The sequence below is a fragment of the Petaurus breviceps genome, unplaced genomic scaffold (genome assembly GCF_028583685.1).
Source record: "Petaurus breviceps papuanus isolate PSGF00001 unplaced genomic scaffold, PetGlider_PUasm1.0 183, whole genome shotgun sequence".
NCBI lineage: Eukaryota > Metazoa > Chordata > Mammalia > Diprotodontia > Petauridae > Petaurus > Petaurus breviceps.
The window spans coordinates 25,719,784-25,733,694 of record NW_027185791.1 but is presented as its reverse complement, the minus strand read 5'-3'; the positions used below and the strand labels follow the sequence as shown (position 1 = coordinate 25,733,694).

General features: G+C 41.1%; 1 protein-coding gene across 1 annotated transcript in view; it reads left to right on the top strand.

Annotated features, from left to right (window-relative positions):
- Window positions 1-13,911, top strand: part of CNTNAP4 (contactin associated protein family member 4) — a 598,489-nt gene that overhangs the window by 391,814 nt on the left and 192,764 nt on the right. The gene's annotated exons all lie outside the window — the stretch shown is intronic.

Sequence of the window (13,911 nt, the reverse complement as noted above, 5' to 3'; positions counted from 1 at the left end):
AATATTCCCATGTCAAGACATCCAATTTTAATGTGATAAAGATTTTCATTTTAGCCAGGTGTTCTGGTCTGATCTTGACTCAGGCCAGTTCCCTGGTCATTTATGTTTGATATTTAAAAGGAATAAGAAATTTATAGGACATTTGAAAGTTTGCACAAGATTTACTTATACATAGCAGAACATATTTATCAATAGTATGCAGTGAGCACACCTATATTTCTTCTACCTAACTGATCAAAATCCCCTTTTTTTACCTGCCCATTTTTTTTTTAATCAGCCAAACAACAAAGAGAGTGTATAGAGTTCCTTCTGGATTTTTTGGACTCACAGGGTCAGGAAATGACATCAATAACTTCAGCCTTACATCCTTTGAGCTAATCAGTTCTTAAGTTTGGTTTTACTGCCTTTTAAGTAAAAATTAGTCTAACTTGCATGGGGAAAGGAGAAAGACTGTTGCTTCCTTCTACTCCACCCCTGGGTGATAAGGTCCATAAGATCTTCTAGAATAGAAGTTTTAAACTCATTACTCCAAAACTCCCAAATGTGACCTGAACCAGATTAAAAAGTAATTGGGAGGTGGTGGCTAGGTGGCTCAGTGAATGGAGCAGCGGCCCTGGAGTCAGGAGGACCTGAGTTCAAATTCGGCCTCAGACACTTAACACAAAAACTAGAGATAATGTTAATTTGTGGTTTTCTATGTCAGTGTATAGGAATGGGGTTGTTTCTATTTGAATCTGACACTACTATTCTAGAGGACATTTTACCACTTAAATTGTTTTAGGGATGATACTGTTCAACTCTGATTGCTGGTTTTTAAGAAGACTCACAGAGGTAGCACTAAAGAAAAGAAAAATGGAAACAGAGCCATAACAAAAACAAAGCTAACAATGTCATGGCTCCTCAAGGAGTAACTAAGAATGGAAGACTCTCCGGGAGGAGTGAGTCCTGGTTTAAATAACAGGATCTGTGTGGTGGATGATGCCAAACCATTATATTCCCAGTGGGGCTCTCACTGCAGAACAGTTCCCATGAGGGGGAGCAGCACCAGAAATGGCAGAGATGACGATGTGTCCTGCATCATCACTGAATCTCATCTCTGGTCAAGGAGAGCTGTGTTGTGCCAACACCCATGAGTGTTCTCTGCATCAACCAGAAGCATCGTCTTCCAGGGAGCCCTGTGCATGAGGGATACACAGTACGCACTTCATAAGTGGCCCCTGAGGAATTCCCTCTTCTGAGGGGCCTGAATCCATAACTTTTATGTTCTTCTTGTTGCCAGAAAGCAAGCTCCCTCCCAAGAATGCCACACTTATCATTCCGAGTCCTTCTTAAAAAGTCACTTGTATCACTTGGTGTCAAGTCTACTCAGTTCTGCATTTTAGGAAGCAGTCAGTTATAGTTGGCCTGGCTTGTACTGCTAGACATGCCAGTGCCCACTTTTCTTCCACTGGGCTTTTAATTCCTCTGGGACTTGTTCCCTGTTTGCTGCTAGACCCAGCTTTATTGTTTGCTTCCACATCTATGTCTGCTACCTCCTGACCCCTGCCAGTAAAACCTGGGTCTGGGCCTGCTGCTCGTAGGCCGTTACTGGGAGGCCAGTGTCCCTGCCTGCTGCCCGTGTTGTCAGCACCAATGCCTACTTCTCTGTCTTAGAGCAGGATAGATCCCACCACCGGGGCCTGGGCTCTGCTGCGTTACGCTGGGATATGACTTGAAAGCTGTGCTTCCATCATTTCTGCGGATTGATTCTATCCCCTTTGCCCAGACCTGGCTCTGCACCACACACTCCTGCACTGATGGTTAGGGGGTGAGCATTGCTTCCCTATATTGCAGTGCGCATTGTGCCCTCCCCTCTGTCAAGGCCTGATTCTGCCCTTTTTTCTCTTCTCCCACCCCATAGTGCAGAGCATTGTCTTGAACTTCATCTGCCATTTCCTTCCTATGCCCTGCAAGACTGGAGGAGGTGAATTGATGGTATGTTGCTATAGTTGGCCACTGTCTGTCCCCTCCACCCTCCTGTGATGGGGCCATTGTCTCTGGCCAGTTCACCACAGCTGATAAGGTGAAGAACTGACGATGAGAGAGCAGTCATGCCAAGTCTTGATTCCTCTTCCTGTTAGTGATCATGCTCTTTCAGGAAATCCCTCTGCTGCTAATCGACCCAAACGGAAGGACCTACGAGACCTGACATCTCAATTTCCCAGTTTCTACCAAGATTGGAAGGCCTAATTCAGGTCAGCCACCTGTGCTCTGGAGAAGACAAAACCACACCAGTAACAACGACAAACAACAACAGCCATAAAACAGATACAGATCTAGAGGCTGCCAGGGGCCAGTAATGCACACAATTTGCCATTTACAAGCAGGAGCTGCTTTATCCAAGGTGGGAAAATGCAGGAGCCCCTTACTGGAAGTTACAGTTCACAGTCCTGCAGTGAGAGAGAAAATGTTTAAAATGATTCATCAACCCCACCACTCCTGACCAACTTAACCGGGCTACAATTCTCACATTTGTCTGTCTCCATTTCCAAAAAATGTCCCTGAGATCCTCAGAAGAATTAAGCATTTTCCTTTCAAGTGTCTCCCCTAATACCTTGCTCTAAAATAAAGTCCATATGGCAGAGTTCAGTTGACCTCTCGTATGATAAATATGAACATTAATTTTTTTTTTGCTTTTTGGAGGGCAATTGGGATTAAGTGACTTGCCCAAGGTCACACAGCTAATTTTTGTGTTAAGTGTCTGAGGCTGGATCTGAACCCAGGTCCTCCTGACTCCAGAGCTGGTACTCTACTCACTGCAAGCACCTAGCCACCCCCAAAACATTAAAATTAAAGAAAAGAAAACTAAAGTCGTTCCTTCAGCACAGTTGTAAGAAAATCCTAGAATTCCAAGGTGGATATCTGTCTGGGAATTTCATACTTATTGCTGAGGTTAGTTATGCTATCTCTCAGATGACTGACTGCAGTTTGAAGAATGTTCAGTTGCATTGACCATCACCAATACTCCATTCATATCCAAAGGTTCTTTCCATCTCCATATCCAAATATGACTCCCTTACAGCAGGGAAGGGTCTTCTTTCAGCAGCTTCTGATGGAATCCTAATAAAGCTGCCCCAAGCTCTGACATTCTAGTTTCCTTATGGGCTCCACGGAATAGCAGGCATGTCCTGACTTAACCACACAGTCTGATTTTAACCACACCATGGGCCCCCAGAATCAATGCAGTCACTGCTTCCAGGCAGCCTTCTCATATTTGAACAGCTGTGTGCTCAACCATAGTCACATCACTCATCTAACCCGAGACAGGACCTCAGCACCTACCTGTCTACGTTGGCCAGACAGGACCATAATAGCTAGCCAATTAGGAAGCAGTATGACCAGGATGTTTGACCAAGGACCCCTCCTCTATGACCTAATTCCTTAACAAACCTCTCCTGCTTTTTTAATATTTATAATTGTTGTATAATTGGCATCATCACACTGTAAAAATGCCTGTCTTGTCTTTCTAAGTTACTAGTTGCTTTTGGAACCCAGCCTGCTTCCGTGGACCATCAATCCTCCATACATACCTGTTCTTGGATTCGAGGTGGTCTGACTCTGAATTCCTTGAGAGTGTGCCACCCCCACACACCATGAAACTGCAGCACTTCCCCTAAGGCAGTTGGATAATGATGGCCATTAGCTGTACAGAGACAAGGGCTCAGTAAGGCCAGAGTCCCACTTGCTCTCATTCTTCTGAATTTGCCTTTTACTCATGATGGGGAAGTTTCTTTCAATCCCTTAAAATTCAAACTCTCTTAGCTGCTTTGATGGTAAACTGAGCTCCGAGGAAATTGCCTAATAGAAAGTAGAAGCAGCTCAAAATAACATCCTGGAAGGCCCAACTGATAGCCTTGAAAAATATTTTTTTAACTTATTTTTAGTTTTCAGCATTCATTTCTACAAGATTCTGAATAACACATTTTCTCCCTGGCTTTCCCCTACCCCCACCCCAAGACTATGAGCCTTGAGTCCCCCTGCCCCCAATCTGCTCTCTTTTATATCCTCCTCCATGCCCCCCAACTTTCCTTGAAAGATATTTTGTAGCAATTAGTTCAAGACAGTTCTTTTATTTTTTCACTGAATATGGTGACTTTATTGATGGCACACAATACAGGACTCCAGGCTTCTTCCCCCTACTACAGGGGTGCTTTGGAACAAGGATGAGAATGGGATGTGGGATCCCTAGTAGAGGAACATAGGTTAGGAATGTGGGCTCCCCAGTGCTGGATCTCCTCTTTTGGGCTGGGGATGAAGATCCATGGCTTTCCACTTTACTCCTTGGAGGCCATGTAGACCATGAGGTCTACTACACGGTTGCTATAACCATACTCATTGTCATACCAGGAAACGAGCTTGACAGAATGGCCATTGGGGGCAATACCAGCGCCAGCGTCAAAGATAGAAGAGTGAGTGTGGCTGCTGAAGTCACAGGACACAACCTGGTCCTCTGTGTAGCCCAAGATGCCCTTCAAGGGTCCCTCTGATGCTTGCTTCACCACTTTCTTGATATCATCATATTTGCAGGTTTCTTCAGGCGGCAGGTCAGATCCACAACACATACCTTGGGAGTAGGAACACGGAAGGCCATGCCTGTGAGCTTCCCATTCAGCCCAGGTATGACCTTGCCTACAGCCTTAGCAGCACCAGTGGAAGCAGAGATGATATTTTAGGCAGCACCACGCCCATCACACCACAGCTTACCAGAGGGGCCATCTACTGTCTTCTGGGCAGCAGTAATGGCATGTACTGTAGTCATGAGTCCTTTCACAATGCCAAAGTTGTCATGAATGACCTTGGCCAAGGGGGCCAAGAAGTTGGTGGTGCAGGAAGCATTACTGACAATTTTAAGGGAATTATCATATTTCTCATTTTTCACTCCCATCACGAACATTGGGGACAGAGACGATGACCTGCTTAGCTCCACCCTTAAAGTGAGCCCCAGGCTTTTCTGTGGGGGTAAAGACCCTAGTGTACTCTACAACATACTCAGCTCCAGCATCTCCCCATTTAATATTGGTGGGATCCCGTTCCTGGAAGATGGTAATGGCTTTTCCATTCATCACCAGTTTCCCGTTCTCAGCCTTGACAGTGCCCTTGAATGTACCACAAGTGGAATCATATTGAAACACATAAACCATGTAGTTGAGGTCAATTAAGGGGTCATTGATGGCCACAATGTCTACTCCACCTGAGGTGAATGCAGCCCTGGTCCCCAGATGCCCAATATGGCCAAATCCATTGACTCCAACCTTCACCATCTTGTTTCAGGGATGCGAATGAAGCAGCAGAACCTGGCACCGAGCTTGGGAGAAAAGCTGAAAGCCTCAAGATAGTTCTTAAGGACAGAATTCTTAAAGTATACTCACATTAGACTCTTGTTGCTAAGTGTCCATATTTACTTTGTAATCTCCCAAGTGGTGAGGGGGCACCTCAGGGCGCTCCACATCTACACTCCCTATCTCCAGATACTTACTGTAAGTGCATGAAGATCTTCTTTATTGCCCACTCCCCCCTTCACTGAGATAATTGTGTTCCAATTCTGTAGGACTATGCCAGTTGTTGTAGACTGACCTTAACTTGGGCCAGTCCCCTGCCTGTTTATGTTTGATACTGAAAAAGAATAAGACACCTGTAGGTCATTTAGCAGTTAAATAAAGGAGATTTGTTTAGGGAACAGGAAGAATGCTTCATGTACACTTAATAGTAGATTTAGATGAGTAAACTGCATTGATTTGCAGGAATGAAACATCAGAGAGAATGCCAGGAGCACCTCATAGATTTTAATTGTTTTTTTTTTCTTTTTTGCTTAAGGAAACTTTAAGTGATGCCAGTAGCCCGAGACTTTAATCCACTGAGTTAATCAAGTCTCCTGGATGTTTTAAATAACTTTTAAGGAGAAAATAGCTTAACTTGCTTGGGGGGAGAGGTTAAGATATTAGTCTCTTGATATCAGGGCTTCCTGGAGATACAATGTTTGATCCAAAAGAGTGACTCTTATCATAGTAATTTTCTGGAACTTTATCTAGCTAGTAGAGATCTTGCATATGAGGCTGATCCCTAGATGCCTTCAAATCACATCATATAGTTTACTCTATAGTTTACCTTTTCATAGAATTAGCTCTGAATCACAACTATGTTTCTTTTGTTTTTTATTTTCCTCTCAATTTTCTCATCATAAACCACTTTTTTTTTAAAAATGGAATTAGGCAGGAATAGACTTGTTATTTATGGGGGAGTTTTCCTTGAGTCAGCTATCTATGTATAGTCAGAACATCAACTCATCACGATTCTTTTTTTTTTTTTTTTAGGAATAGGAATAAGGAAAAAACCATGACTTACAGTTGACATAGCTTAACCTTGAAATTTTAAACAAACAATTGAAAATAAAAATACAAATTGAAATGAGCAAAATAAATAACATCAACATTGACTATAGTAATTCTATTGAGAAAATTAACCATTGCAAATTAAATGCCAAATCAAGGAGCCCAAAAGAGCCCATAAAGGAGCTTAGTCAGCAAATATCTGAGTTACTTGTCAGAGATAGCTGCCAAAGGCAATATCAGGTTAGAATGTGAACTTATTTGTAAAATTTTACAAAAAATACAAAAATTTTACCAAAAAAATTAAAAATGGATGATTTTGAGCAGTGTAGTCTGGAAAAGCAAAGAAATGGAAGGCAAAAATCCATTTTAAGGAAATTTGGGGAAGATAATTGACTAAACACAAAGTCATCTCAAGGATATTCAACAGTGAAAAATGGATAGAGAACTACAAACAGAAGAAAAGTGAAAATTAAAAAAAGATGTGCTAAAATAATTTTTAAAAACAATTTTCTCCAGCAAGGACAGTGATAATACCACACTTGTACCCTTTTGCAGTTTCAGGTTAGCTTATAGGAGAGATAAAAATGGTACCAAAGAGAACAAAGATGGGAAATAGAGCCAGAGTGAATCAAGTATATGCTAAGATGTATGCTGGAGGTTTCACAATGGAATGACATGAAAGGTGTCTAAAGAAGAAAATTGCAAATCCATGGAAAAAGCAGAAAAAAAACAGGCCTTAATAAATATAGACAAAAGAAGACCAAAAGAACATTAAGCATTCCTTATCTGTATGCTAATTTATTCATCCAAACAAACATTTTTGTGAGATCAAGCTATGCATAAATCAAGGGCCTTCTCAGGAAGAGCTTTAATAAGAAACAAGATAGTTTTCCCAAGCCATGTGCCCCATACTTACCACTTAAAAATAGATGGAAAGATTTAGAAAATAGGAGTTCTTATTTTGTTTATTGACTGTAGGTTTTGGAAAAAAAAAAAAAAAGTATTGGTTGGGACAGTATGCTGCCTGCCTGTCTGGGGATCTAAAATTATTGAAGATTCCTTGGGATTTATGGCACTAGAAATAAACCTATTTAATGACTTTCTGATCATAAATCTGGTGAGATGTAAAACAGGGAAATGTATGCTCACCAAAGGTTTTTGGTTCTTTGTTGAAAGAGACAGATCACAGAGTTCATAGCAAAAACAGACTTTCTGTGGATTATGAGATCTTTTAGATTCTTCTATGTAAGGATGGCAGTGAGCCCTAAAACACTGCAGAGCTTGCCTTATATCTTACAGGAAAAAAAAAATGAGGCTATTTACTTCAAACTCCCTCATCTCCTGTCACTCAGATGCCTTCACCCTCTCCTCCTGTCTCACTCCCCTTTTCACTCTTAGGTGATGAAGTTGCCTTACTCATTACTAATGCTAATCCCTTTACTACTCATGGGATCCCATTCCACTTTTTTCCTCCAATAGATTGTCCTCTCCAATTCTCAACCATCACTTATTTGCAACCTTTTTCTCATTAGGCAGTAGGCTCCTTCCCTACTGCCTAAAGACAGAACAAACAAAATCTCTTCATTTGATTCTTCCAATATCTTTTCAGCCATTTATGGCTAAATGCCTTAAAAAGACCTTCTGGAATACAAAGCCTCCACTCTCCTCATATTCTCATCTTAACTCCTTCCATGCTGGCATCTGATTTTACAATTCTACTGAAAATTGCTCTATCCGAAGTTATTTCTTACTTGATGAATCAATGGCTTTTTCGCAGTCCTCATTCTCCTTGACCTCTCTGTAGCCTTTTACCCTCTTTATCGCCCCTCTTCCTTAATAAGCTCTTATCTAGGTTTTGGGGGTTCTATTCTCTCCTGGTTCTCTCCTACCTACCTGATCTTTCCTTCTTAGTTTCCTTTGCTGAATTTTTATCAGATTTGAACCTCTAATCATAAATCTCCCATGCTGTTTGGTCCTGAGTCCCTTGATCCTCTTTTTCTATATTTGCACTTGGTTATCTCATGGATTGAATTATATCTCTATGCTGACAATTCCCAATTCTACCTATGCTTCCCCAATTTCTCTGCTGACCTCTAATCTCATGTCTACAACTCTCTTTCAGATATCTGGAAATGGATGCCCAGTAGACATCCGAAACTAAACATGTCCAAAGCAGAGCTCATTATATATTTTTCTCCTAAAGTCTTTTACCTTCCCTCTTACTGTAAAGGCCAACATTCTTCTCCCAGTCCTGTAGACTTTCCACCTAGGAGTCATCCCTAACTTTTTACTGTCTTTCATTCTTGGCCACCCAATCCAGCCCCCACATACACTATACCCAATCTGTCACCAAAACCTATGAATTTCACCTTTGTGCATCTTTTGAGTATATTCCTTTCCCTCCTCTGACACTACCACAACTCTGGTGTGTGTCCTGCCCACCTCATTTCTCTACTATTGCAATATTTTGCTGGTGGATCTGCTTTTGAATCTCTTCCTTCTCCAGTTCGTCCTCCGTTAGCCATCAAAATGATTTTTCTAAAATATCGTTCTAATCATATACTTATTGCACAAAGCTACTGTTTTTCCCCCTTCTGTAGGCTTTTGCATGGAACCCAGTATTTGATTCATCATTTGATAAATGCTGATTCTGCATACTCCCCACTAATCAGTGCAGGTTCTAAATCTTTTATGTCTTTTCACTCTGTGCTATTATTTTCCATATTTTCCTAAGATTCTTCCCAAAACATTTACCTTCTTTCTCTTTTAGTTCCTCTTCCTTTCTCTCCCCTCTCTCTTAAATGCCTCAGGTTTTTCAATGTATTACTTGGGCTGTCCATCTTGTTGCTTTATTTCTTTCTGTTTAGACCGTGTGCTGATCATATATGTCCTCCATAATGTCTTTTGCTTTTGTTCCTGGTCACAATTTGTCGTTTATCATGTTCAGTGAAGCATATTCTAATGCCTTTTAAACGATTTGTGATTTTCTGCTGAGCAGAAGTGTGTGCACATACACTTGTACACAAAGACACACATGCAACTATTATGATCCATTGTGAAGCAGGATGTGTGTTGCAGTCATTTCTACTTAATTTAACTAGCATTACTGATAGTTTCTTCTGGTAAATTGTGGCTTAAAAGAATTTTACTATAAAAATACCTTTTAGCCAAATCACAGACCTGGAAGAAGACATTGAGAAATCACTGGAGCCTTTTCCTCTCTTCAAAAACAACAAAACTAACCTTTTTTTTTAAAAAAATCTTAAAATGGAAGAAACTGCATAATGTCTATTCATAGTGATCATAGAGTTAACCCTTCCTTTACTATCAGGAAATTCTTACTTGGTGGAAGCAACTTAAAGGAATTATGGTATTATGGCAAGTAAGCAATGCTCCCAAACAGGAAAAAAATGGGTCAAGATCCTATCTCTGATACTTGCTAGCTCTATGGCCATGGGCAAGTCTCTTGACTTAGGACAACTCTCAAAGACTAAATTATAGATGGCTCATGATCTCTCTCAGTAGCTACAATTCCCACACTGACAAAATCACAGGTTAATGAAATAGCTCCTTGGAATTCTCCATGTGTTAATTTGCATCTCTCCTTCACTGCTTCTCACAAACTAAAACAATGTAAAACTTTGAACTTTTTTTTTAATTTTTGTTGATGAAAGTTTCAGAATTCTAGATTGGGATTTGTTTTGTATTGAACATGTCTACCACATCAAAGAGTTTTAAAAACAGAAATGAGTTATAAATATTGTAGTCTTGCTGAAAAATGGAGTCGGGGAATAGCATAATTTTTATTTAATGAATGGAGAAAATGAAAGTTAAAGATTGGATCAGAAGGTTTTGACATTTCATTTCTAATGGGGTGTTTCTCCTGCTTTTTTGAAACTTGATCTTTGAGTCTTACAGTGCTGCAGTACACTACACTCATTTTTAACTCAGTAAGAAAATATTCAAGAGAATGATTTGATCTATTGATTCAACAAATATTTAATGAGTATTGACCAGAGGTGGGGAGCCACATGTGCCCCTTTACTCAAGTCAAAAGGACTTGAAGCCTCCCCAAGGACTTAGAGAGACACAAGTGACGTGGTGTTCACTATGCCTAAATTAGTTGTACTGTATGTTTCTAGTATGCATTCTGACAAATAAGTTCCATTGATTATTTATCCAAATACAAGTCCTAATTGAAGCAAGATATATTCTTCATACATTGGCCTTTCCTATGGGGATGTTCAGACTACTCTATAGTTGCTTAGGTACAGGCTCTGGGAACCCCCTTGAGCTCTCCTTGAATTTTCCCACAGGAGATATTTGCCTGAGGCCATAAGCCTTTCATTATAGCCAGGCCCAAATCTCTGTTACTAGCCTAGCCTTCCATAGACCAGCTACACCTCCCACCCCTTGATCCTCCCAAAATATCTATGCCCAAATCTATCACCTTTAAACTAGCCTAGCCCTGCATTGTCTGTCATCTCCAGGGAACCTCCAGCTACTTCCCACCCCTAATCTCTCATTACTGGAGTCTGACCTCATTTGATTGAAGACCCTCCCCAAGCTCCTGCAGACCACCCCTTAATCCTCTGACAACCTTTTTTATATAAGCTCCATCTTGCCTCCATGAAGGAGCCAAGAATGACCTAGCCCAGACTCACTGTGTGTCAAATTATTCTGGCCTGCTTGAAGCATACAAGCATCCCAGGTACCAAGGCTGCCTAAGAGTACCCATTATGGTGAATCTCTAATAAACTTTGCTTTTCTTTCTCTGAGAGAAGACTTGAGTTGACTTCATTTGGCAGCTGTGTGTTGGTATTTTGGGGTCTCGTGCACTCCTAAACCTTAACCCCAGCATTTTATGGTTCCCTGATCTCTCCATAGTGCTTACAGATTTCTTCCAAGAGGCTCTTATCATGTTCTGGAGTTCAATGCAATGCAAACAACCCTGTCCAGAAAGGAGATCTAGAGAACCGGACAGTCAACAGGGAATCTTTCCTTAACTTGAAATCCACATTGTTCTCTTTCACAGCAATGAGCATCTTTGACTAGGTACATCTCACTTTTCTATTCTTGAGGCCTCTGGGGGACTCAGTAGATGGAGTACTGGGCCTGGAGTCACAACCACCTGAATTCAAATCTGGATTCAGACACCTAATAGATGTGTGATCCCTGGGCAAGCCTTCTAAGCTGTGCCAGCTTCAGTTTTCTCATTTGTAAAATAGGAATCTCTTACAGGGTTGTTGCAAGGATTAGTGTAAAATGCTGTAAAACTTTTATAAGCAAAGTATCTGTACCATAGTAGGCACTTATATATTTGTTTTTCCTTCCCTTTTCCACTTTCCCAGTTTTCAAACACATTTAAATCTCCAAGTATCATACTTCATATTGATTTATTGTTGTGGGTGTTATGAAGTTCTTTGTCAAATTCCTTTATTTCTTCATTATAATGGGTGCTGGCACATAAAAATATGTTTGTGGTAATACTTATGCAACTGTTTATCATGGACATTACAGTAGGATATGACTAGGTATCTCAGGAAATGGTTTTTTGTTATCTCATTGCATTGCATACAATAAAACCAACTCTGTCGTCTCCTTTCTTTGCCTCTTCATGGAAAGCATTATGAATCATCATTCTTTCTTCTGGTTTTGGTTATAGAGAGAAGACCAAGATTGATTTGCTTTAATTTTTTGCATATTATTTTCACTTGGTGCCCACTGGAGAAGAGGGTCCCATTTAAAGTACCAATAACGGGAAGCTTATTGAGGCATAAAATCTTTGTGACTCATGGCATTGTCTGCTCCCCTTTTCACCTCTCTTCCACCATCACTGGAGAGGCTTAAGTGGGTGTACTGTAATGCCAAGGAAAGGCAACTTCCCAAGGTTCAAAATACCAGCATAGGTGCTCTCCATTTTATTCAGTGGCAAATTAAGAACAGAGAAGGTCAAAATATGACATCATTCAAAACACAGCATTTACTAAGTGTGATTAAATAATCTCCAAGTACTACCCCACCCCAGGACCTTCCATTCATTCAATCAATTACAAAGTCTCTGTTCTAAATACTACTCCACCCCTAGGCTGTACCTTTATTTAGTCCACCACAAAGCCCCTCTTCTCAAATGGAGATTAGTTTCCAATCTAAGTAAAGTACATTCATTTGTTCAACCATAGAACACAAAAAGGTCAAAAGTTCCCCACCCCTGGATCACAATTGAATCTACCCCAGAGTTACATCAAGTTTAAGCACAGTACTTAATACCCAAATGGAGGTCTTTTCTTCATCTTGACAGGAGGCAAGTTCTCAGCAATCTTAGTTCCTGGGGAGACAAGGCTTAGCAAGGCCACAAGATACATTGCCAGTCTCTTCATTGATTCATCCTCTGTCTGCAGAACAGTCCTAGAACCCCTGAAAACATTAGCAAAACCCTCTCCCAGGATTTCTGTAAACATACAACAAGAAAATCCTTCTTCAGGGCTTCTGAACCAACAGAAAGGTTCCCAGACCCCTGCAACAACAGCACTGTCCTTCACCAGTGGACAGTATTCACTCTCTGTCTGCAGGACAGTCTCAGGAGCTCTTAACCAGCAGCCAGGTTCCAGGACTTCTTCAACAACAGGACTGTCTTTCACCAGTGGACAAATCTGGCAAAACAACATCAAAACAGACAGACAAAGTACCAGCAAAACAGCCATGTCTCCTCAGTCCTTGGCAGCTCTGGGGGCAGGTCTCAAAAGTCCAGGGCAATTCAAAGTGGCCCTCAGCAATCCTCTCAGTTTCTCTCTGTGCCTCCACAAGATGCTGCTTCTAAAAAGTTCTTCTGCCTCTCTCTTGTTTCTCCAAATCTACATCACCAGCTCCTCCCAGTTCAGGACTCTCTTTTTACATCAACAAGTCCATCCCACAGGTGGGATTAACAAGCTCTGGGTTTTAACACAATCAATTTGAAAACCAAGCCAATCAGGGGGATCTTTACATTCCATTACTATCACAGTGGGCTGTCAAGAACTGAGGAATAGTTTGTATTTGTATAAAGACATGGCATCATTTCCATGGAGGAATAGTGTTTTTGCATCTCAAGGTTGGGAGGAACTCATCCTGCCATTCATTTTGGTAAACTTTGACATAGTACTTACTTGACCTGGGCTAGAATGTGACCAAAACATAGGTCACATTCCTTGTAATTACACTGATCATTCTGCTTTTTGGTGTTGTTGATTTGTGTCTGACTCTTCCTGACTTTGGGGACCACAACATGCCAAAAATGTCCATGGCGTTTTCTGGGCAAAGATACTATAGTGGTTTGCTATTTACTTCTTCAGTAGATTAAAGTAAACAAGGGTTAAGTGACTTGCCCAGAGTCACACAGCTAGTGTCTGAGGCTGAATTTGAACTCAGGTCTTCCGTGACACCAGGCCTAGCCCTCTTAGCCACCTAGCTGCTTCCTGTCATTCTGTGGTTATTCATTCACATCCAATTCCTTGTGACTCCATTTGGGGTTTTCTTGCCAAAGACATTGGAATGGTTTACCAGT